Here is a 20,886-nt window from a genome sequence, read left to right on the forward strand (position 1 = left end):
CACAGGCTTGCAGGCAGGCTGGCCAGGGTTATCATGTATGTGTGTTCTTACTTTCTGTGTGCCCAGCAGTGTAGGTGTATGGTCATGTTGTGATGGGGAGTCATCCTAGTCACATGAGTTACTTTCAATGTGTGCACTTGGGTGGTCAAGAAGAGAGCAGTGTGAAGGGGGTGAGTTTGTTGTGAGTGTTGATGTGAGTGTGCCCATGCAATGTCAACTACACACGTGTAACCCAGAAGTACAGTGCCTGTTTGTGTGATTGTTCAGGCCTGTGATTGTGATTGTGTGCACATGTGTGAGTTGTATGTTGTGCACTGTGCAGTGTGTTGGTGTGTCCTTGCAGTTCTGGCTGACTCCTACTTGTTGCTTTTGCCACTTGTGAGTATGCAGAGTGTGTGACTGGCAAGTCAGGGTTTTGTTTTGTTGAACAGCCGTGTGTCTTGATACTGTTTGTACTCACTGTGCATACCTGCTCAACCACACTGACATTGTGAGTGTGATGTTCTCATGCATTGCTGTCACATGGTGCTTTATTGCCTCCAGTGTGGCGTGTGGTGTGCGGTGTCATACCATCCCAATCTGTGCTTCAGATGCCTTGACATTGCGAGTCAGCATTCCCTCTATTTGTGTATGGTACACTCCTGCCATGTCCACTACTTAAGTGCACACCACTTCACTTTGATGTCAACTGTCTCCTTGTGTTGTCTGTGTGTGTGCCTCCCCATCACTTCATTTGTGACACTGTGCTTTGTGGTGCAGATCTTTGTCTAGAAGCACTGTGCCACTCATGATATTTCCCCAATTAGTTATCTGTGTTGTTCTAGTACTGTTCAGCAGTCATGGTTGCTCATGTGCAGTTCAACTGTCTGTGCTGCCCCGTCCTCTGGTCAAGTTGTTTCCACTTTGTGTCCCAGACTTGTGTATCTGTGGGTGTTGTGTTAGGCGTATGTGTGTATGCTGGGGTACTGCTTGACTTCCTGAGTGTGATGTTGTCAGTGTGCTGATTTGATTGTTGTTGTGGGTGTTCATGGTGTGTCACTCATGGCTGTGTGGGACTGTTATGTTTTGTGTGTGCACACACTGCTTGTTGTGCATGCAGTGCTGTGGGTGTATGTTGCCTTGTCCTGGCCTGGTGTGCATCCCCTGATGTCCTGCTATGTTTGCTATGTGATTTATTGTCATGTGCATCTGTTGTGTGTTTAATGTGGCTGTGTTGTTCTGTGATGGTGCACTTCTTGTCTGTGTTGTGGTATGTTGTCTGTGCATTGTTCCTGACTGATGAGGTTGTGCACTTCTGTTATGTCTGTGCTCCCATTGCCTTCCCACAGTTTTGCTGCACAGGTCATGTGTAATCTTGTTGTGGTTCTGTGTGTGTTTCTTTTGAGTTATGTATTTGGCTGTTGTTTTTGTGAGGCATTGGTTCTGGCATCCCTGTGTGTGTGTGTGTGTGATGTTTGTGGATACCCCCAGGAAGTGTGATTGTTTGTCTGTGTGTTGACTGGACATTATTGGCACCCTCCTGTGTGTCTGACACTGGGGTTGTGTGCTGCAGGTGTGAAAGGGGTATGTGTGAAGAATCCTACTTGTGTTTGACAGTCATGGAGTGTGTCAATGTGCCCTGTGTGTTGTGCTGCTGGCATACTACTGTGAAGTTGTTGTGTACATATGTGTGGCTGTTCACAGTTTGACTTCAGGGCCTTCCTTTCATCCCTGTGCCTATACATGGGTTGCCTTGCTGTCTCCCTGAGTTGTTGCACTGAGATGAATGTGGTTTGACTTCACTCACTGTGTGCCATGTGTGCTTTGATGGGGTGAGGGTGTTGTTCTCTGTTCCTTGTCTTGCATGTGATGTACACATGCTTGTTGGTTGTCTCCTTGGCCTTCCATTTGTATTCACCTCACTTTGGCTTTCCTATATGTTGTGCTCCATTGCTGGTGGCATGTGGTCTGTGTCTGTGGCTGTGTGTCAGTGTGGGGTATGTCTGTGTGACTTGGCAGGCTGGGTGTCCAGTAGGATGTTTGTTCATTGTATGTGTGTATGTTCATTTTGTGCGTGTACTCAGCTTTCTTGCCATGAATGTGGTGTTGTTGTGGTGTGTGGGTTGCCCTGGGCCTGTGCTTCTGTGCTGTGTGTTCCTCTGCAGCCACTCCTGCTGTGGCTGTCTCCCTGGTTGTTTGTTGTGTGGTGCAGGGTGTGGATTCACCTAGCTTGGTGTTGGGCATGGGTGTGCACAGGGGGTGCACATGGCATGTCCTTTCATGTTAGGGGGAGCCAGTGTGTGGAGTGGGGAGGTGTGGCCCTGTTTACTTTATGCCCTGCCCATGCCTGGCACTGGCCCTACCTTCTGCATTGTGCGCATGTTTTCCCTTGTGTTCACCGCTGACGTGACGGGGACATTACTTGGAGATCGCGGTGAAGTGTGATCTGGCTGCGGAGTTGTGACTTGGTGGCAGGTAAGACATGTGTGGGTACACTTGTGGATGTGTTCCTGTCCCCACCAGGGTGTCTGGTGTGGACAGGGACCCTGCATCAGCCCATGAATTGTGTGTTGCGGTTGTGTGCGGGATTGTGTTTTTGCGTTCCTGCGGCGGCATCCACGACTGTCCATGAGTTGCTGGTGATGTATCAGGTACTGCACCGGAAAGATGTGAAGAGCTGGATCCATTGCGGTCGGGACCGGGAATCAGGTTTCGCGCTCCACTGTTGAGCTTCCGCCGTTTCTAGTTGGGCGGTTTCTCCTCTGCGGTGCGACTGGCTTTTTGGGGCATCCTGATTTGTACAGCGGATAGGACGTCATTCCGCATGGCGGTGAGTCTCCATTGGCTCCCACTGCCGCGGTGGCGGGCGCACTTTGATGACGGTGCACGTTGCACCGCGGCGGATGGGTAATGGGCTGTGTTTGGCCATATAATATGGCGGGCGTGAGGCCCACTGCTGGTGTGCGGTGAAAGGCATTTTCGGCCACCGCTGTGGTGTCACCGCCCGCCATCCTAATAGACCCCTTTGTATCCCATCAAAGTCCTTTCCAGAATACAGCTGATTGTTAATTTACTCCCATAAATTAGTCATCAACAGCAAAGTTGAACAGGGTTACACAGTAATAAGAAGACAACTAACAAAATTGCTCCTCTGTGCAGGTGTCTTCCTACCGTGGTACTTATGGTCTACTGTAAGATGTAGTGGGTTTGTAGGGAGTCACAGAAAGTGTGCTTTGATATAAAGTACACAAAAGCTAATCTCATTTTATTTTTGTTGCCATATTAAATGGTAGCAGCAAAAACATGAAAAGATTGCGTGTAGGGACATGTAAAGACGAGAAGCCAACCAAAGTATAAAATCAAACGAAAATTGTAAATCTTCATAATCCTTCAGACCTTGCAACCAGGTTCATTTTCTGGAGGCATTGTTGCTCCTTGGCAATTGCTTCACAATAGTATTCTCACTGCTTTTAATTATCCTCCATGACAAGGGTCCCTGAAAGAATGTGTTTACAATAACTTTGCTAGTGTCAGGGAAATTGCAAAAAGATACATTTTCATTTTATTACAAATGTGCACTGGCAAAGCTAAGAGATCTGGCTGCCGGCTAACAAATATGAACAACCTTTCTCCAAGCCTTTCTTTGCATGCATCTGCACATTAAAGCCCGACCTAATGAATTTTCCAATGATTGTTTTCTATCTTGGGTCCTTTATAATTTTAAAACATCTATTTACAGAGCTGCATCTTCTGTTTACAACTGAATTTGTATTAAAACATCTCAGCAAGACATTTGCGGATTTTGCCCTGCCTTGGTTTCACTTCTTTTTCCCCCATTTTAAGAGCTAGAGGATTGTGTGACATTTGTTTCAGTAACTGTTTCTTCTCACTTACATCAAATGACTGTTGAGTGATGCCTTCGTGACCACCTATTGAGGTCCTGTAAGAAAGCACGAGCTATACTAATGGTAGGCCTGAGGACACATATGACCCCACACCTGATATCCTTGCACTGGCTCCCAGTGCACAAGAGGATACACTTTAAAGCCCCGGTTCTGGCCTTTAAGGCTTTTCACAAAATAGGGCCTCTCTACATCAGGAACATAATTCAACACTATGCTCCTCTTCGAACCCTGAGATCTTCTACCCAGCGGCTGTCGACAGCACCAAAATTCTCTCGCTCTCGCATGGGGGGTTGTTCCTTTCAGGTGGTGGCCTCACAGCTTTGGAACAGCGTGCCGCTTTCCTTAAGACAGGTACAGGATCTCCTTAGTTTTAGGAGAAATCTAAAAACCTGGTTTTCCCAACTTCAGTAGAGATCTTCCTGTAGGTTTGTGTTCTGTTTCTGTCTCTGGGTCCTTCTTTACGCCGGGACACTATGTGGAGTAGCCGTGCGCTTTACAAGTGCCAAGTAACCTATCTATTTCTTTCTCTAACATGGATATCCATGCAGATGATGTTTAGCTACAGCTGAAGCTAAGAAACCATTCAGTGACAATGCTCTATACAAATGTGCACTCAAAATCAGGGGAGTAGATAGTGAGCTTCAGATTTTCCAACAATCATGCTGGCATATAATGTTAAAATACATTATACAACGAGCAGGGTGCATGAAAAGGGTTAAAGGGTAGTGGAAAGGGAGACAAATGCAGATTGCTAGGGGTATTAAGTGAGAGAAAAAACAATATTTTGTAAAATAACCAATGTTTTTGAAGGCTTTCAAATCAGAAGAAGGGTGTGTGTTTGTGTGCTTTTTTGTCATTGTGTGTAAAAATGACCGGTTAAATCCGACAGACACCTCACCATACCAACTGAAAATACCTGTACCCAACTATTATCCCAATAATACATTTATAAGTGGGTTGTAACACCCCTAACACCCCACTGTGCCCCTGCTCAAAACCATCATTGTAGAAAAGGTATTGTTTGGGCCAGAAAAATATTCACATCAAACGACAAGGTCACCGCCTGCTAGATGTCATACAAATTAAATTAAGTGCAGCATACTATACAGTGTTACTCAAAATACATTAAAACTCCACAACCAATTATAAAATTAAGAGAACAGTTTTATTAATGAAATAAGACAAAAATGACAACAATCCAGTGAGGTGAAATAGAGATATAGGGCCCGATTCACAAAAGTAATCTGAGGCAAAATCCTAACTTTACGACTTTCAGAGTTTACAAAAGGCATTTAGGAGTAATGAAGTTCGGAATCCTAACTTTACTACTCCTAAATGTCTTTTGTGAATATTGAAAGTGGTAGGTTTAGGATTCTATCTCAGTTTAGGAGTAGTAAAGTGAGGAATCCTAACTTTACCACTCTTAAATGCCTTTTGTGAATATCGAAAGTCGTAAAGTTAGGATTTTGTCTCAGATTACTTTTGTGAATTGAGCCCATAATTTTTTAAAAAAGTTTTAAGTCAAAATGGCACAAGAAAGCACTAAGCTCCATTGATAGTTTATGCAAGCGGTATACCGGGACGTAGGCGCGATTTGAGGCTGACTGCGATGAAGTGCTGCTGAGATACACCAAGTGCATTGGTCTGGTGAAAAGTCTGGAATTCCAAAGATTTGAAAAATGTTGTAAATCCCAATACAGAAATGGACGTTGTCACTTTTTGAGAGAAAAATATAATTCCTGAGTGATATTGTAGCTGCTTTCATGAGACCAAAAGCCAGATACTCCCTACTCTGGATTTTATGTAGGAAGACAGGTTGGTCCTAATGGAGCCCTGGAACATTAGAGCTTAGGGCCTGCTTTAGATCTTGGCGGGTGGGTTACTCCATCACAACAGTGACGAATAAACCGTCCCGCCAAAATGTAAATCCCATACTATCCTATAGAATTTATATTTCGGCGGATGGGTTATCTGTCACCAGTGTGATGGAGTGTCCCGTCCACGAGATCTAAATCAGGTCCTAAGTCTCAGAGTAGTTTGTTCCCAACAGTGAATGGGACTTAGTGTTTTTCTCCAGAAATGCTGAGAGCATTGAGCGGGATAGAGCTAAAATGTAATCCAATTATGTGTTGGATACTTTTTCCCACAAGGTTTGCTGGAACTCTGAATAAAAAGTATTGAAAAGTTTCTAGACTTTCTTCTGGCACCCAAACAACCACAGGAGTACACTAGTAAGATCCACAGAGCTTCAGAGAAAGACACGTAAGAGACTGTCAGGATGTCAAACAGAGGACAAAAGCAAAATCCAGTCCAGGTCCAATTGCCACTGGTCAGGAACGCTATACCTCGTCGTGTATAAGGATTTGATCCTGAACCTTGTAGATATGGCATTCACATGTACACAAACAGTAAAGCTCAGCAAGCCATTCTTGATGTCTGGGCACCTGGAATGTACGCCAATGCCGTAATATACCATAGGGGCTGTTAATATCCATCTACGGCAATGAGAAGTCATAACATCCATGGCGACAAAGTAATGTAACAAGGTCAGTTTGTCGAACTCCTGAAAGGAAATATAACTAGTTGAGTGTAGTGTCTCCCATACACAGCTTGCTGCTTCTTGTGTCCCTACAGTCACACATAAAGTCAGCCAACTGACCTTTGGAGTCTACTTCTTTGTCCTGGGTACTAATAGGAGCAGGTCACTGACAGCAAGTCCAGTTCTTTTCTGGTATTCTGCAATAAGTGTTCTAGGGATGGTGCCTTACAAAGCCCCATTTATAGTTGGCACAGGTTAGTGGGTGAGGTGAACCTTGGCACTCCCTACTCAACTGGGTAAAAGTTACCAAGGGCAACCCTACCCACTCTATCAAACAGGCCCAAAATAGCATATGCTAGGGTAATGCTGAGATGGTTAAGTCTTCAGCTACACTAAAGTTGGGTTTTGAGGGTTGGTGGTGTGTTTTGGAGTTTCATATGAAAATCACCAGTGTCCTCCCACATCTAACACTAAAATCCAGTTTGAAGCAGTCCCTGAACCCACAACAATACATGAGACAGAAGAACAGCAAAACAAAGCTGAGTCCCACAGTAACCAGATTGGAGATATTCAATATTTTGTTATCTTATCCTGTTTGATTGCTTTCAAAACCTACTTTGCCTTAGACAAACCTGTTAAGCAGGACAAGTTAAACCACCAAAGGTGGACCCTGCTAGGCTGAAGAAACTGCTTTACCCTGCTTGGAGCTTCCCTACGGCAGCACATCCATCTCAGTGAGACCTTGGTGAGAAGGTATCCAGCCTTTGTCAGACATTGCTTGTAGCCTTTTCCCACTGGAAGATTCTGTGCTCTGAAAAAAAGAGTCTAAGTCTGAAAATAAAAATGTTGACCAAGCGAGGGCACCAAAAGTATCCGACCAGTGTGAGGACTTTCCTGGATGCAAAATTCTAACTTTTCCGCTCTGAACTTTTCTTGCAAAAACCAAAGGCTTCACCAGGACCTTGCCCAATGCCTGTCTGACGCTGTGTAACCCTCCTGTGATACAACCAGCTACCTAGCCCATCTGAAGAATTTTGACTTCCGTTTTGGAGATTAGGTTGCACCTGGTTGGTGTATTCAACCTGGCCTCCATCTCAATCGGCCTGAAAATATGCTTACGACACAGTTTACCAAGACCAGTTGTCCACATTTTGGTGCTATTTTTACTACAATTAAGGTATGTATGACGTAATATTGACAAACAGAATATTGACTCACCACAATATCAGAAAAAAATGTTGATTACTAAAATATCGTCACCCAAACACAATCAAGAAAATCACAAATATCGATAACAAAAATATAATTCTCACAATTATATAAAAGAGGTAATATGAATAACAAAAATATTGATAAAATGTTAACTCATTAAATACATAGTAAGTAAGTAAGTTTATTTTCAGACTAATTAAAATCATTTCAATATTGAGCCATGCAGGATGTTGAATAAAATTATTGCTAAGAGAAAACATTATATTAAAAAAAAGAATTCATAGTTAAAAAACATCTTACAGTGCGAGAGCAATAGTATAAAACATTATGACTGGTGGTTCGGTAATGTACTCCGTGCCCACATTTTTACAAGTGATTTTATACCAACTTCTGTTTGGGAAGAAATTAAGAGACACCGTATGAAGTAAAGGGAGTTAATTTTTGGGGCATCATGCTGTACCATGGAGGTGTCCTTGTGCATTACAACGTATGGCCGTTAAAGTGCTCCATGTGTAGCTATTCCCATAAGGATTTTATGATTTCTGCTTGGGAGTCATCAAGTAATTTGCAGCTGTGGTGAGGATGAGTTTGACCGGTCTAGATTGGGTGCTACGGGTTTCCTGGTTAATGACTTTGTCTAAAGATTCCCTGCCCCACAACGGCCATTATTTGTCTGAAATGACCGAGTTGACTTATAATAGTTTTTTCACTTGTAGTAGGAACTTGGAGGTCCTGCAAGAGAGCTACATTGATTTGCTGTTAATGATGTTAGCACTGCTTTACGGCATGATCTTAACGTATGAGCCCGAAAGGCTGGGCAGAGTAATTTCTGTCTTGGATGATTTATCGCAGGGCAAATGCACAGGAAATGTAGTCGGCTTTCATCAAATCAACCACATAGACGGCAGAGAGAATTCGTCCATATTTGTTTCAAGGACGGAACCTGGGGGCATATCAACAAGGGCTTTATCTCTGCTTTTTTGGCTTTAAAAGCCAAAAAAGCAGAGATAAAACTGGCACCCTATCAACAACAGGGTGCTAACATGCAAATTTGCATGTTAGCACCCTTTTACTCTACGCTTCCCCTTGCATCTCTAATGAGATGCAAAGGGGGCGTTCCAGAGTAAAATAATAGGAGAAATGTCGCTAAGCGACATTTCTCCTATTATCAAGAATGTCGCTAACCCTGTTAGAGACAAAAAAAGCAGCGCTAACCGCGGTTAACGCTGCTTTTTTACGTCTGGTATTTTTCTGACTTAGCCATGATATCCTATGGAAGGAGGATATCATGGCTAAGTTTGCCTGTCCCTATCAACAAGGTAACGTGAGATTATCGCTGGGTTTCCAGCGATAATCTCACGTTAGCCTGTTAGCGTGAGGATTTTTATCGCTATTGAGATAAGCGTTGCTAATTGCACGCTATCTCAGCGAGAAAAATTCACGCTAGCCGGCGATAATTATCCTAGCGCTAAGTGCGCTTAGAGATAATTATCGCCGGTTGTTGTTGATATGCCCCCTGGTCTTTTGAAGGAAAGGCTTCCGTTCGTGTTATTAAAATGAAATGCTGGATAGTTTGAGAGATGTGGCACTTGAGGTAGGTTTGGGGCCCCCAAATGTTGTATGACTGTAAGACTGTCCAGCCGTGTTTTTTGCCTGCCATTTACGCCTTATTGTGGGACCATTATTTTAGCTTGACAGCTTTGTTGGTAATTCTCTTGAATGCTGTAATGCTGATATTTAGCTTCCAGGCCTCATGTAGGTTGAGGGATGTCAAAGCTTTGTAGAGCACTGTTGGTCAGTCATTCTTGTTGGTGTGCTGACTTTCCATTTCAGTCCAAAACAAAGCAGCCATGGAGTCGGGTGGGGCAGCTCTCATCTCCCAGCACAGCTCAATCAGTGCGGCCATCCTCACTGGATGCTGGTGCAGAAGCCTAAATTCCAGGCGCACTTGTGCTTGGCAGGTGTGTCGTGGTATGCAATAAATACTTTTAAACAAGACGGACTGTAGGTTGTTGAGGGTCGTTACGTCTTTGCCCTTTAGGAGTTCTGAGCCATAGGTCAATGATTGTAAAAATTTGGTTCCAATGATTTGCAGTAGATATGACTGAGACAAAGTCCCCATCTTTTATTTATTGAAGGCGAAGAAAAGCTTATTTGCTAAAGCCCTTCGTTGTGCAATATACTTTTTGAAATTTAATAATGCATCAATTTCCACCCCAAGATATTTGTAGGTGCTGACCTGGTCGATCTTTTTCCCGGCAGCTTTCCATTTGAATTTTGAAATTTGCTATCTGTTTTTCGTCGGGAAGCAGATGATTTAGGTTTTTCTGTAGCTCAACTTCAGGCCTAAGGATTCAGTATTGCTAAGGAGGGCAGTTATTTGGCGCTGCAGGTCAATCGGAGTCTGGCTACATAAGACAATATCATCTGCATATTGTAAACTATGCATTGGTTTGTGTGCGAGTTTTGGTGGATCACTCGAGACTTCTGATAACAGGGTTTCAAGGTCTGCTGGATAAATATTGAAGAGGCAGGGGGCGAGGATACATCCCTGTTTAAGACCAATGAATCTAGGGATCTTTCTGGTCGTTCTGTCACCCTGGCTTCTTTTAATTTGTACCCAGGTATCAGAGTATAGATTGATGATGGCTTTAAAAATGTTTGGGGGTACACCCCATCTGGCCATTTTTGCCCCGAGTAGGCCTCTTGGGACCGTGCTGAATGCTGATTTTAAGTCGACGAGCAGGTGGATAGATTGGAGGTCGTATGAACTGCTTTTTCGATCATGAGGGTAAGGGCAAGAAGATTGATGGTTGTTCTCATGCTGGCCCTAAGCCCCATTTGGGTAGCCGGGATGATGTTTTCAGCTGATGTGCAGGATTCCAGATCTTTCAGAAGGTTGGTGGCATAAAGTTTAGCTTCGACATTGATCAGGGCAATTCATCTAAAGTTCGCAGGATTTGTCTGAGAGCCTGATTTAAAGATGGGATGAAGAACACTGCCTCTCCATGATTATGGGATTGTGTTGGTTGTAAAATTAAATTAAAATTTAACATTAAAGTAAAATTACATTAAATTAAATAGGGGAGTAAAGTACGATGCCCAAAAGACCTGCTCGTGCTTGAATACAGCACTGGGGAGACCATTCAGTCCTGGTGCCCTGTCTGGTCTCAGTTTCTTCAAGGAATACCCAACCTGCGATTCTCTCAGCCAATTTACCTCTGGAGGGCTTGCTGTGGGCAGTTGGCCTTTGGTGATTGCACCATTTAGTGTAGCACTGTGGGTGGGTTGCTTTGGCGGGCTGCCTCAATATACTCTATCTAGTCCGATTCTGAGCTTCTGGCATTGTGATAGCAAAAGATACCGTGTGTTGGTTTCTGCCCAGAACTGTTTGCTGTTTCTTAGTTTACTTGTATGTAATAATTTTATTCATATGTTTTAATGATATGGTTTTTTTCCTTACCAGGTTGCCTTTTTGTCGGCTTGGCTCATTGCCGCTAATTCCTCTGTGATGGAATGACTAGGCATCAGGTTATTTTTCTACAGCTGCCTAATTTCCTTATTGATGGCGCTTTTTTCCTCTGAAGGGCTGCAGAGAAGCAAGGGACCCCTTTGGTTGTGAAATTAAAGGTGTGTGGTGGTTTGGCTGGCCAGTTAGTTACAAGTCCCGCTGTGAGGAGTTCCCAGTTAGTCCACTTCACCTGTTGAACAGTGGTTATTTGAGAGGTAAATATGGTTATGTAGTTCATTATTGCGCGTGCCATCCTTCCATTCCAGACCAAACATTTTTGGTTGTAGGCACAAGGGCGGGCCATTAGGTTGTTACTCCCTGGGGTTCTTTTCAGATGTATTAGAAGCTCAACCTGCTGGGGAAATTAGTCGCTCTCTACTCTAGATTTTATGTAGGATTTTGTCAAAAATCTCATAGTCCACAAATGTGTATTCTTGAGTGGAGGTGGTTTTATTTGAGATCCATGTAAACGCGGCTGGTTGATCTTGTGGGAGGCGGCCATTGAGCGAATACAGGACAATTTCCTCTAGAGCGGTAATGCAGGATTTCCCATGGTGATCGGTTTTTGATGTTCTATTATTATCGGGGGTATTTTCTTCATGTTTGTCCCGAAGAACTGTTCGTGAACATTTTGGAAATTTGTTTGTAGTAAATAAATATTGAACTCTACGGACCGTATGATTTTGTATTGGGAAAATGTCTTCTGAAGTGATTTTAGGATTGATGCTAGTGAGGTGATCTGATCCTGTTTGCTCTTCTTAAATATATACTAAATAAATAAAAGATCAACAGCTACATAATTGTAACAATATCACATAAAAATACATAACAATATAATACTATAAAAATATTGGTTATCACCCATAAAACAAGATAAAATAACTAAGAAACAGAACAATACATTTTAATAAACCTATATTCTTGAAAAAATATAAATACTTATGTAACAATCTACACAAAACTTGTATAAAACCTAAAAATATTTTACATTACTCTAAAACAATTGCAACCATGAAAAAATTATACCAAATGCAAGAACCTAAGTAAACCATAATAATTATTATACATACATTAAACATTACAAATATATAAATATAATAATATTTAAAGATAAACGATGAGACGGAAACGTCCTCCGGGTGGTAATGGATATGCACCCCTCTGACCCTAGTGACCTAACTGTATTGATTCTGGATCCTGAATGCTGGTTATTATTGCCATAGGCAAACGTGTGCCTTGACATAAGCCTTTCTCACGGAGTGCAGTCTTATTGGAATGGGAGGAGTGTCCAAAGCACATCCTAATAGTGGTGAAACGCTACTGCCTTTACCAGGAATTGGCAGAAGCTAAGCATCACGAGCACGGTGGTGGCAGCTTACCCTGTAGTGTCCAGTTGGAGTGAACAGCTCCTTTTTACCTGTGTCACTGGATTTAAGCCTAAAGGCTCACTCATTTAAAATTCCGCTACTGTGTGCTTGACTTAACCATGGCCTATATGTGTTTGATGTGTAGTACTGAGCAGCACATGGATGATGTACATGCGCTAGGTGTATATGTGCCTGTAAGTGGTACAAAAAAAGTATAATGCAGTACTGTGCAGTGTGTGTGTGTTACCCAGATGTTCTGCATGTATGCATGCCTGAGAGTGGTACAATACATAAAGGAAGTAGTGCTGCGCAGTGCGCGTATGTTGAGTACATGTGCTGGGTGTATGTGTACCTTTGAATTGTAAAATACAGGAATAATGCAGTGATGTGCAGTGTGTGTCTTTTATATGCTTGTGGTGAGTGCCTTTGAGTGGGACAATATATGAGGGATACAGTGTCCTACAATACATGTATGTTAAATGCATGTGCTTGGCAAATGTGTGTCTGCAAATGGTACAATATATGGGAGACTCTGGATTCCATTTTGGGAGACCCAGGCCAGCATGGTGAAACATGAGCAAGCAGAGGAATCCCTAAGAAAGATTTGAGTATTGCATCATTCTCGTACGTTGGGAGGGAAACTGTGCAGTGAGGGAAAGTCACGCTCCCACGGTACACTTCAAAGGGTGCTCTTTGATTCAGGGGGAGGTTACAATGAACGGGCATGGACACATCTAAGGAAGGAGATGAGACTGATATAGAATCAAAAAGAGTAGTGTCCAGGCCCTGGGCTAACTTTTTGTTACACATATCACTGTGACTGACATCCAGGTGTGAACTTCAAGTCACTCCCATGGCCTGTGTATAGGAACTATCAACTTTGGAGTTTCTCCTGCAGTGACAGTTTATTTCAGGAGGGTGATAGTGATGGTGATAGTGATCCAGCGAAAGGCCAGGGATGAACACTTCATAGTCATGAAAAATTTCAATGGGGCCCATATACACATTCAAATTTCGCTGGGGGTCAAGTTTTGTAACTTCACTTCAATTCTGGTTAGTTAACTCACCGTAGACTCAAAAACTGTTTTGAGAAACGTATTCAATGTCTAACTAATCTTCACTGATCAACACTCTTCCTTTGGTCGATGGACCAAAAGTTGAGTAGTTGATGGTGATATTAACAATTAACTAACTGACTTACAGATCTCAGTGAAATAACCACAGACTCTGGGTAAGATTCAATGAATTGTATCTAAATCTCAGTCATAAATGAACGCTCATTCGTACAAATTCACAGTGCAACCTCCATTATCTTTCATGGGAGAGAAAATTCATTTAACCCCTTCCCCGCTCATGACGGAACCTCTCCGTCATGAGCCACGGTTGCCGTGTGCTCATGACGGAACGGTTCCGTCATGCCACGACCGTTGGCGGCCGCTCCGCCCACGCGGCGCTGTTTCCCCGCCTGTGCGGGGGGACAACACAACTGGGCGGAGTCATGACGGAACCGTTCCGTCATGAGCACAGCTCAACCGTGGCTCATGACGGAGCGGCTCCGTCATGAGCACAGCGCCACCGCGCTGCCCCCCCGCGCCCCCCAGCGCCACGGCGGAATTCCCGCCGCGGCGAAGGGGTTAACAATACATTCAAAATCACAGACTTCTTTAACAAATCAATGCATTAAGAGTGGATAGACGTAGAGACAAAAGGCATAATAAATCATACATTTGAAAAAGAATATGCAAATTTGAGGCAGAATAATAGTTACCCAATGGTGATAACGGGGAAACCAACCAAATGACTGGTGGAGATCCCCTGATTAAGAATCAGGAGATAAAGACTATAGGACAGGATCTGGACAGGGCAATACTTACTAGACCTCTCTACAAACCTGATGCACCGGGCGCATCCCTTTCTTTCACTCTCTCCCTCCTCGATATTCTTCCGTAATCTTCAATCTAATCAGGTTGTCATTCAGGGGTGAATCTTCCCAGTATGTTCTCTCTTTTCCTCAACAGCAACTCTCGCCTCTCTCGAATCTCTCTTCGCTTGCTGGCTTCCTGCTGCTCATAACTCAAATTGTAAGTCTCTCTAGTTGTAGTCTTCATTTCTGCATGTCCCACCCTCAAAAAAATTGCAAATATTGATGGAATACGGATTTTGATTGGGCAAGGGCAGGAGAGTTGTCGTCACCTCATGCTGACATATTCTTCTTAATAATCTTCCTTTTGTCTTACAAACCCTTCCCCTTTAGCTCATTCATGATTTAATTCTACTTTATTCCCATATATCTAATGTTTCAAATCAAAAAACAATTTTTAAATGTAGTTCCACAGTTGAGAATAATTTTCACACGTCTCTGGTCCTTGAGTCTTGGCAGCCGTACAGCCACACGGTCATTGGGTCACATCATGACTTCACTGCGCATGCGTTATTTGCCTCCATCTTTCTTTCATTATGCAAAACAGTTGGCCCAAATGTACACTATTAATAAAGGAATCATAAGCAAATGTTAATTTCTCAAATACATGATTCTCACAGATCACCATCCACTTCTACTCTATCCCATGTTATTATTTCTTTCTTTAAGAAAAAGCATTAGCAGCAATAGCTCTCTTTAATATCAGGCAAGCAGATGCCGGGCATGCGGTGCCTAAAGACATCATGTTAGTTGGTCTTGCACATCCGTGGGAGTTTTCCCTCTCAAAATGGGTTAGTTACGTTACTATCTACGCAATTCTAGTTTGCACATGCGCAAAAGCGTTTTACAGTTTAAAACGGGTTTTAGTAGCATTGCATTTTATTTTCGTTACTTCAGGGTGCAAAAGCTCTTTTCCCATATGTGAATGTTGTGTGTGTATACGGATTTAATTTTCTTTACTATTTCTACCGTTTTGTACTGTTAATGAGGGATTGCTCCGAGCAGATTTCGTTTCTTGAATCCTTGCTCCATCAAGAGGACAGGGGAGTGGGCACTTCAAAGGAAGCAGACCCCCAATATAAACCTGAAAGGTTCAGACTCTAAATCACATTTGTTGTCTGCAAATAGACTATAAGAAAGGGAGCTTGAGACCCCAAAAACTGTCAACTGTCAAGCTGCCAGTTGGGCTGTGCCAGGAGGAGAAGCTCTGCAAAACTCATGTCTGTGACCATGACTGGAGGCCAAGGCCTGCCAGTTTCCCAGCTGGGTTTGAGGGCATCACCCAGGAAATCCAAGAGCCCCTGCCCTGGAGCACCAGCGCCTGCCTGTTTGCCAAGACCAGAGTGTCCTGTGAGGAAGAGGAGAGCCTTGGGGGAGTGAGGTTCAGTCGAGAGTTTTGTCAAGTTGATTTTCTTAGCGAGGTGTGAGGAAAGGGCTGCTGTGCTGATCAGGTCCGTGCCCATGTGCAGGGAATGTAAGCGGCCCACGTATGCCAGAGGAGGGCTGCCGTGAAGTGAGCCGTGATCAACGCTGTGCCCATGAGCAGTGAGGAACCAGTGACTCTGTTTGCGAGAGGGCTGTCGGGAAGAGATTGCCCTACAGAATGGCCCATAGGCCATGTGTAATGGAAAGCTGATGACCCCATATTCGAAGAGGGGCCACTGTGAAAAGCAGGCGTGTGAAAGTTACAATTGTGGCGGGGAGTGTGTTTTTGAAAAACGATTCTTACCGTACATCAAACAGCATGGAATAGTTGCATGTAACATCACCGCTTGCGCACACGTGATTTCCAACAGGTTCGCCCTGGTGGTCCCTGCCTCTGACACACATTTACGAGCAGCTCCTATGGTGAGCAACCAGTGCTTAAAGTGTGCAGCAACAATTTGCAACTGTGGTATTACTAATTCGTGGATCTAATTGGCTGTACATCTGTATTTGACCTGGGGCCATAATCAATTGGGCCCTAGTAAGTCAGACCCTGTTTAAATCTCCTGGCATCTGTCAGAGGCTTCTCTTGATTAATAAACCAACACCAGATGTTCCTCCCAACTCGCATGCGTCACACATGATATGCATGAGCTTGAATATTCCACTTGCATTCATAAATTAATGCAAACATCAGTGACGTGGGTGGATCTGAGCTGAACGCTATAGGATATGCCAAGCAATGCCTATGGCTGGACCCGTAAGATTAAGTATTAATATGTATGCATAGGTGTCTTTGAATTAAATGAACCCAGGCCCTATATTAGCGGTTTTAATTGGCTGTTGCAAAGCTGCAGGAGAAAGCTGGGTGCAGCGAAAACTTAGGAAAGTCATGATTTCTTTAGAAAATTGAATGAATATAGCAGGAAATATTTTAACTAAACAGTCTCTAACAAAGAGCGGTTGATGGAGTTTGAAGGCAGCTGATTAGTCCAACTCTATTCCACAAAATCACAGCCGACTAAAATAAACAAGCAGCCATTAGTGATGGAAGAAACAAGGAGACAGGGTGACACCAGTCCGCCAGCTGAACAGTGTGTGCTAATTGCGTTCAAACTGGCTGTACAATCAGTGTCTTCGTAGCAAATGCTTCCCATTTCCAGTCTCTAGGTCATAGTTCATTTTATGATTAAGAGTCAAAAAAAGATAAATAGGAATGTCTCGGCTCCAAGGCTTTTTACGCTTCGTGCTGAGCTACCAAGGCTTAGTGTTAAATATCACGTGCACTGCGGCGCGTCTCGAGCCGTCGTGCTGCGGGAAGGGGCGCCCTTAGGGCTGCAATTATTTTAGCAGCAGTCTGCTCTGGTCGTTCTCGAGCTAAACGGCGTGTTTTTTGGTGACCAACATTAAGGGACATATTATCAAGACAGGCGATAAAATTATCGCCGCTTTAGAGGCAGAAAACTGCCGCTAAAACGGCGATAATGGGCTTGATAATATGGTCTATGGAATTCCAATTGAAGCCCATGTTAGATGTGGAGGACATCTAACCTGAGCTTCAATTGGAATTCCATAGAGCAGATTATCAAGCCCATTATCGCCGCTTTAGCTGTAGTTTTATGCCGCTAAAGCGGCGATGATTTTATCGCCTGTCTTGATAATATGCCCCTTAAACCGCACTTCTGATCGGTCTTTGATTGTCAGGAGACCCAAAGCTAACAGTTTTAGAATGCTGCAAAAAAAATATATATATATATATCGGCAAACAATTTCGAAACCTGTTGAAGATGAGGCGAATCATTGTTAGAGATTAGGACTTACCCACAATGCACCCCTTTATCTTCACCCTCATTGCCTCGACTTCTCTTTGCCCCACTTGTTTTCAGCTCAGATCTCTAGGACTAGGGTAGTGGTAACTAGACCCACATTAGTACCGCGCTGAATGGCATTACCCCATTATAACCACATCTGATACAGGGTGAGTGGAAATAGGAGTCCCCCAGAATACATATTGCTGAACCCCAGGGATGGCAGGGGGAATTAGGGCGGAAGTCCTCCTCCAGCTTATAGCAGGCAGCAAATGCTACATAGGCCAAGGAAAGGAATTAAAATATATATTAAAAGTAGAACGCAAACTTACACAGTGCAATAACCAACGCTGATATAAATATTGATTGAAAAAAAATGTGAACAGAGTTTTGTTAGACAGAACCAGAAGATTCACAGAATCATTTTCTACACTAGGAGACTTAGGGCCACTATAATACACAGGTGAATCCAATGAGATACACCTGCATATAAATACAGCCCACAGCTATTCCTACCCCCACAAACACATGTGTGTTAAAAGGTGCACCTGCCACAGTGCATCTGTTACTCCACCAGAATCACCCAGCATCAACAAACACAAAGGTGGTATCGCCATCATCCAAAATGAATCCATCCACTGCACCACTGATTGGATGACAACACCACGATCATGCAACACCTCAACTTAGAGCTGCAAATTGACAGCAAAACCATCATCAGAGATCTGGAGGTCTGTAGGCAACCACGCCTCCAGGACCTCAATGACCCTGCTCTGACTTCTGCAACATGATCTCCGAATTCAATACCCCCAAAGACATTGACACAGAAAACTATATTTTCCTCAGAGACCTCCCTTTCCACCTTGATGACCCCAACACCAACATCCCCATCCGTCTGGACAGCGTAAACAAAATTGGCCTCACCCACATAGTCACCGCAGTGCTTAATTTGTAAAATATTAAGTGCCATTTTAGCTTCCACTGCGAGCAGGAAGGCCTCCCAGTATTCACTTCCTGTTTGAGAGTCACCTCTCATGCGGAGAAGCCTAAGCGTGCAACAAGTTATGCAGTCACCGCTGTGTATCTCGGGGGAGGGGGGCAGGTGATTTCCATCCATGGAGATACAGCATTTGAATAATACAAATGCCAGCTCTATGAAATGGTGAGTGTGTTTATCTACCTTCGTTCTTAGGGCGAGAAAGCAAAAAACACATAATTGATGGACGGAATGCAGAACAAATCAAAACATTCACCCCCAGTCAAGAGATCTGGGTTAAATCCAATATTCTTTTGCTCACCATGCCACCCCAGTTTAGACCTGGCCATATGCAAATCAGTCTTGACCCTGTGCCTCATAGGAACAGTCCAGCCCGAACTGCCAAGCCAGGTCCTCCCTGGACCGGAAACAAGCATCCTAGGACCGGTTTCGGGGTTTCACCCCTCTTCAGCCAGGCTTGGCAGTTCGGGCTGGACTGTTCCCATGAGGCACAGGGTCAAGACTGATTTGCATATGGCTGGGTTCAAACTGGAATGGCATGGTGAGCAAAAAAACGATGGATTTAGGCCCAGATCTCTGTACTGGGGTGAATGTATGACATTGTTCTGCATTCTGTCCATCAATTGTTCTTTTTGCATTTGTCACCCGAGTGGGACGGGTATGCTCAGATGTGAGTCCCGTGCTCTCCATGCCAGTGGAATCAAGCTTTCCTGGCTGAAGAGGGGGGAAACCCCAAAACCGGTCCTAGGATGCTTGTTTCCGGTCCAGGGAAGACATGGCTTGGCAGTTCGGGCTGAACTGTTCCCATGAGGCACAGGGTCAAGACTGATTTGCATATGGTTGGGTTCAAACTGGAATGGCATGGTGAGCAAAAAAACGATGGATTTAGGCCCAGATCTCTGTACTGGGGTGAATGTATGACATTGTTCTGCATACTGTCCATCATTTGTTGTTTTTGCATGTGAAAGAAGTCAGCACTTCGTAGCTTACACCTGGGGCATTTTGGGTAAAGTGCCGGGAATATGTGCTGAATGCGGTGTGAGGAGATATAAGTTTGCTGTGTGAAAGTCAATTCTGTGTAGCAAAACCTAGGATTACGGGACACTCTCTTCGCTGTGTGGAGGGCACGGGACCAAGCCTAATCAATTGGTGGTTGATGGAGTTCAGCATCCCACCTAGTGGGTGCTCTCACTGCATGATCTGCAGGGGGATTGTGAAGTGCTGTGTATAAGGTTGTGATGGAGTGACGGGTGCTTGTGGTCGACAGTAATGCATGTAGTGATGGGACGACGGGGAACGGGGGGTTCAGAGTCCTCTGTGTTGCATGTTAAAAACTGTCCAGCATTCAAGTCATGCCATTCCACTAAGTCCTGAAAGGGCAGTAGCGGGCTCTCAATATAGAGGTTGCCCACCAGTGTGATCTCCGCTTCTCGCCAAGGAGCTGGGTCAGGATGCTGTGCCACCCTGCGCAGTGACGGCAAGTCCCAGATACATATAGCTGGGGGAGTATAAAGGCGTGGCGCTCTTGGGATGTACATATCTATGCCAACAGGTGCACCCAACCACCACCTGTCTAAACTCGTGGCATGCGCGGACTGCTGTATTGGTCAGCCAGATGTAAATGCTCACGTCCTTCAGCAGTGTTCGCACCAAAATAGGGGCATATTATCAAGCACGGCGTTAAAATTATCGCCGCTTTAGCGGCAGAAAACTGCCGCTAAAGCGGCGATAATGGGCTTGATAATATGCATCAGAAAATTCCAATAGAAGCCCATGTTGACACCAGAACATGGACTTCTATGGGAATTCTCAAGGGCATATTATCAAGCCCATTATCACTGCTTTAGCAGCAGTTTTCTGCCGCTAAAGCGGCCATAATATTAACGCCATTTCTTGATAATATGCCCCATTGTTTCTGGAGGGTTTGAGTTACATAACCACGCCATTGCAGTTGTGCAGCAGCATAGTATAATTCATTTTGGGATGCTTCAATACCTCCCCCAGTGAGTGGCTCAAAGCAACCTGGCGATGGCCAGAGCCCCATATCAATGCTGGCAGCAACCGGTTCAGTTCCGAACATAAACATCTGGGGCGCACTGGTGGGAGGGCTACAAAGAAGTACAACAGATGGGGAGAATCAACATTTTGCATATTGCCACCCGGCCCAGTGGAGACCATGGGAACAAGCACCAAAAAGATAGGGATCGTCGTATGGAGCAAAA

This window comes from Triturus cristatus, chromosome 5_2 (genome assembly GCF_964204655.1).
Source record: "Triturus cristatus chromosome 5_2, aTriCri1.1, whole genome shotgun sequence".
In the NCBI taxonomy this organism is placed as follows: domain Eukaryota; kingdom Metazoa; phylum Chordata; class Amphibia; order Caudata; family Salamandridae; genus Triturus; species Triturus cristatus.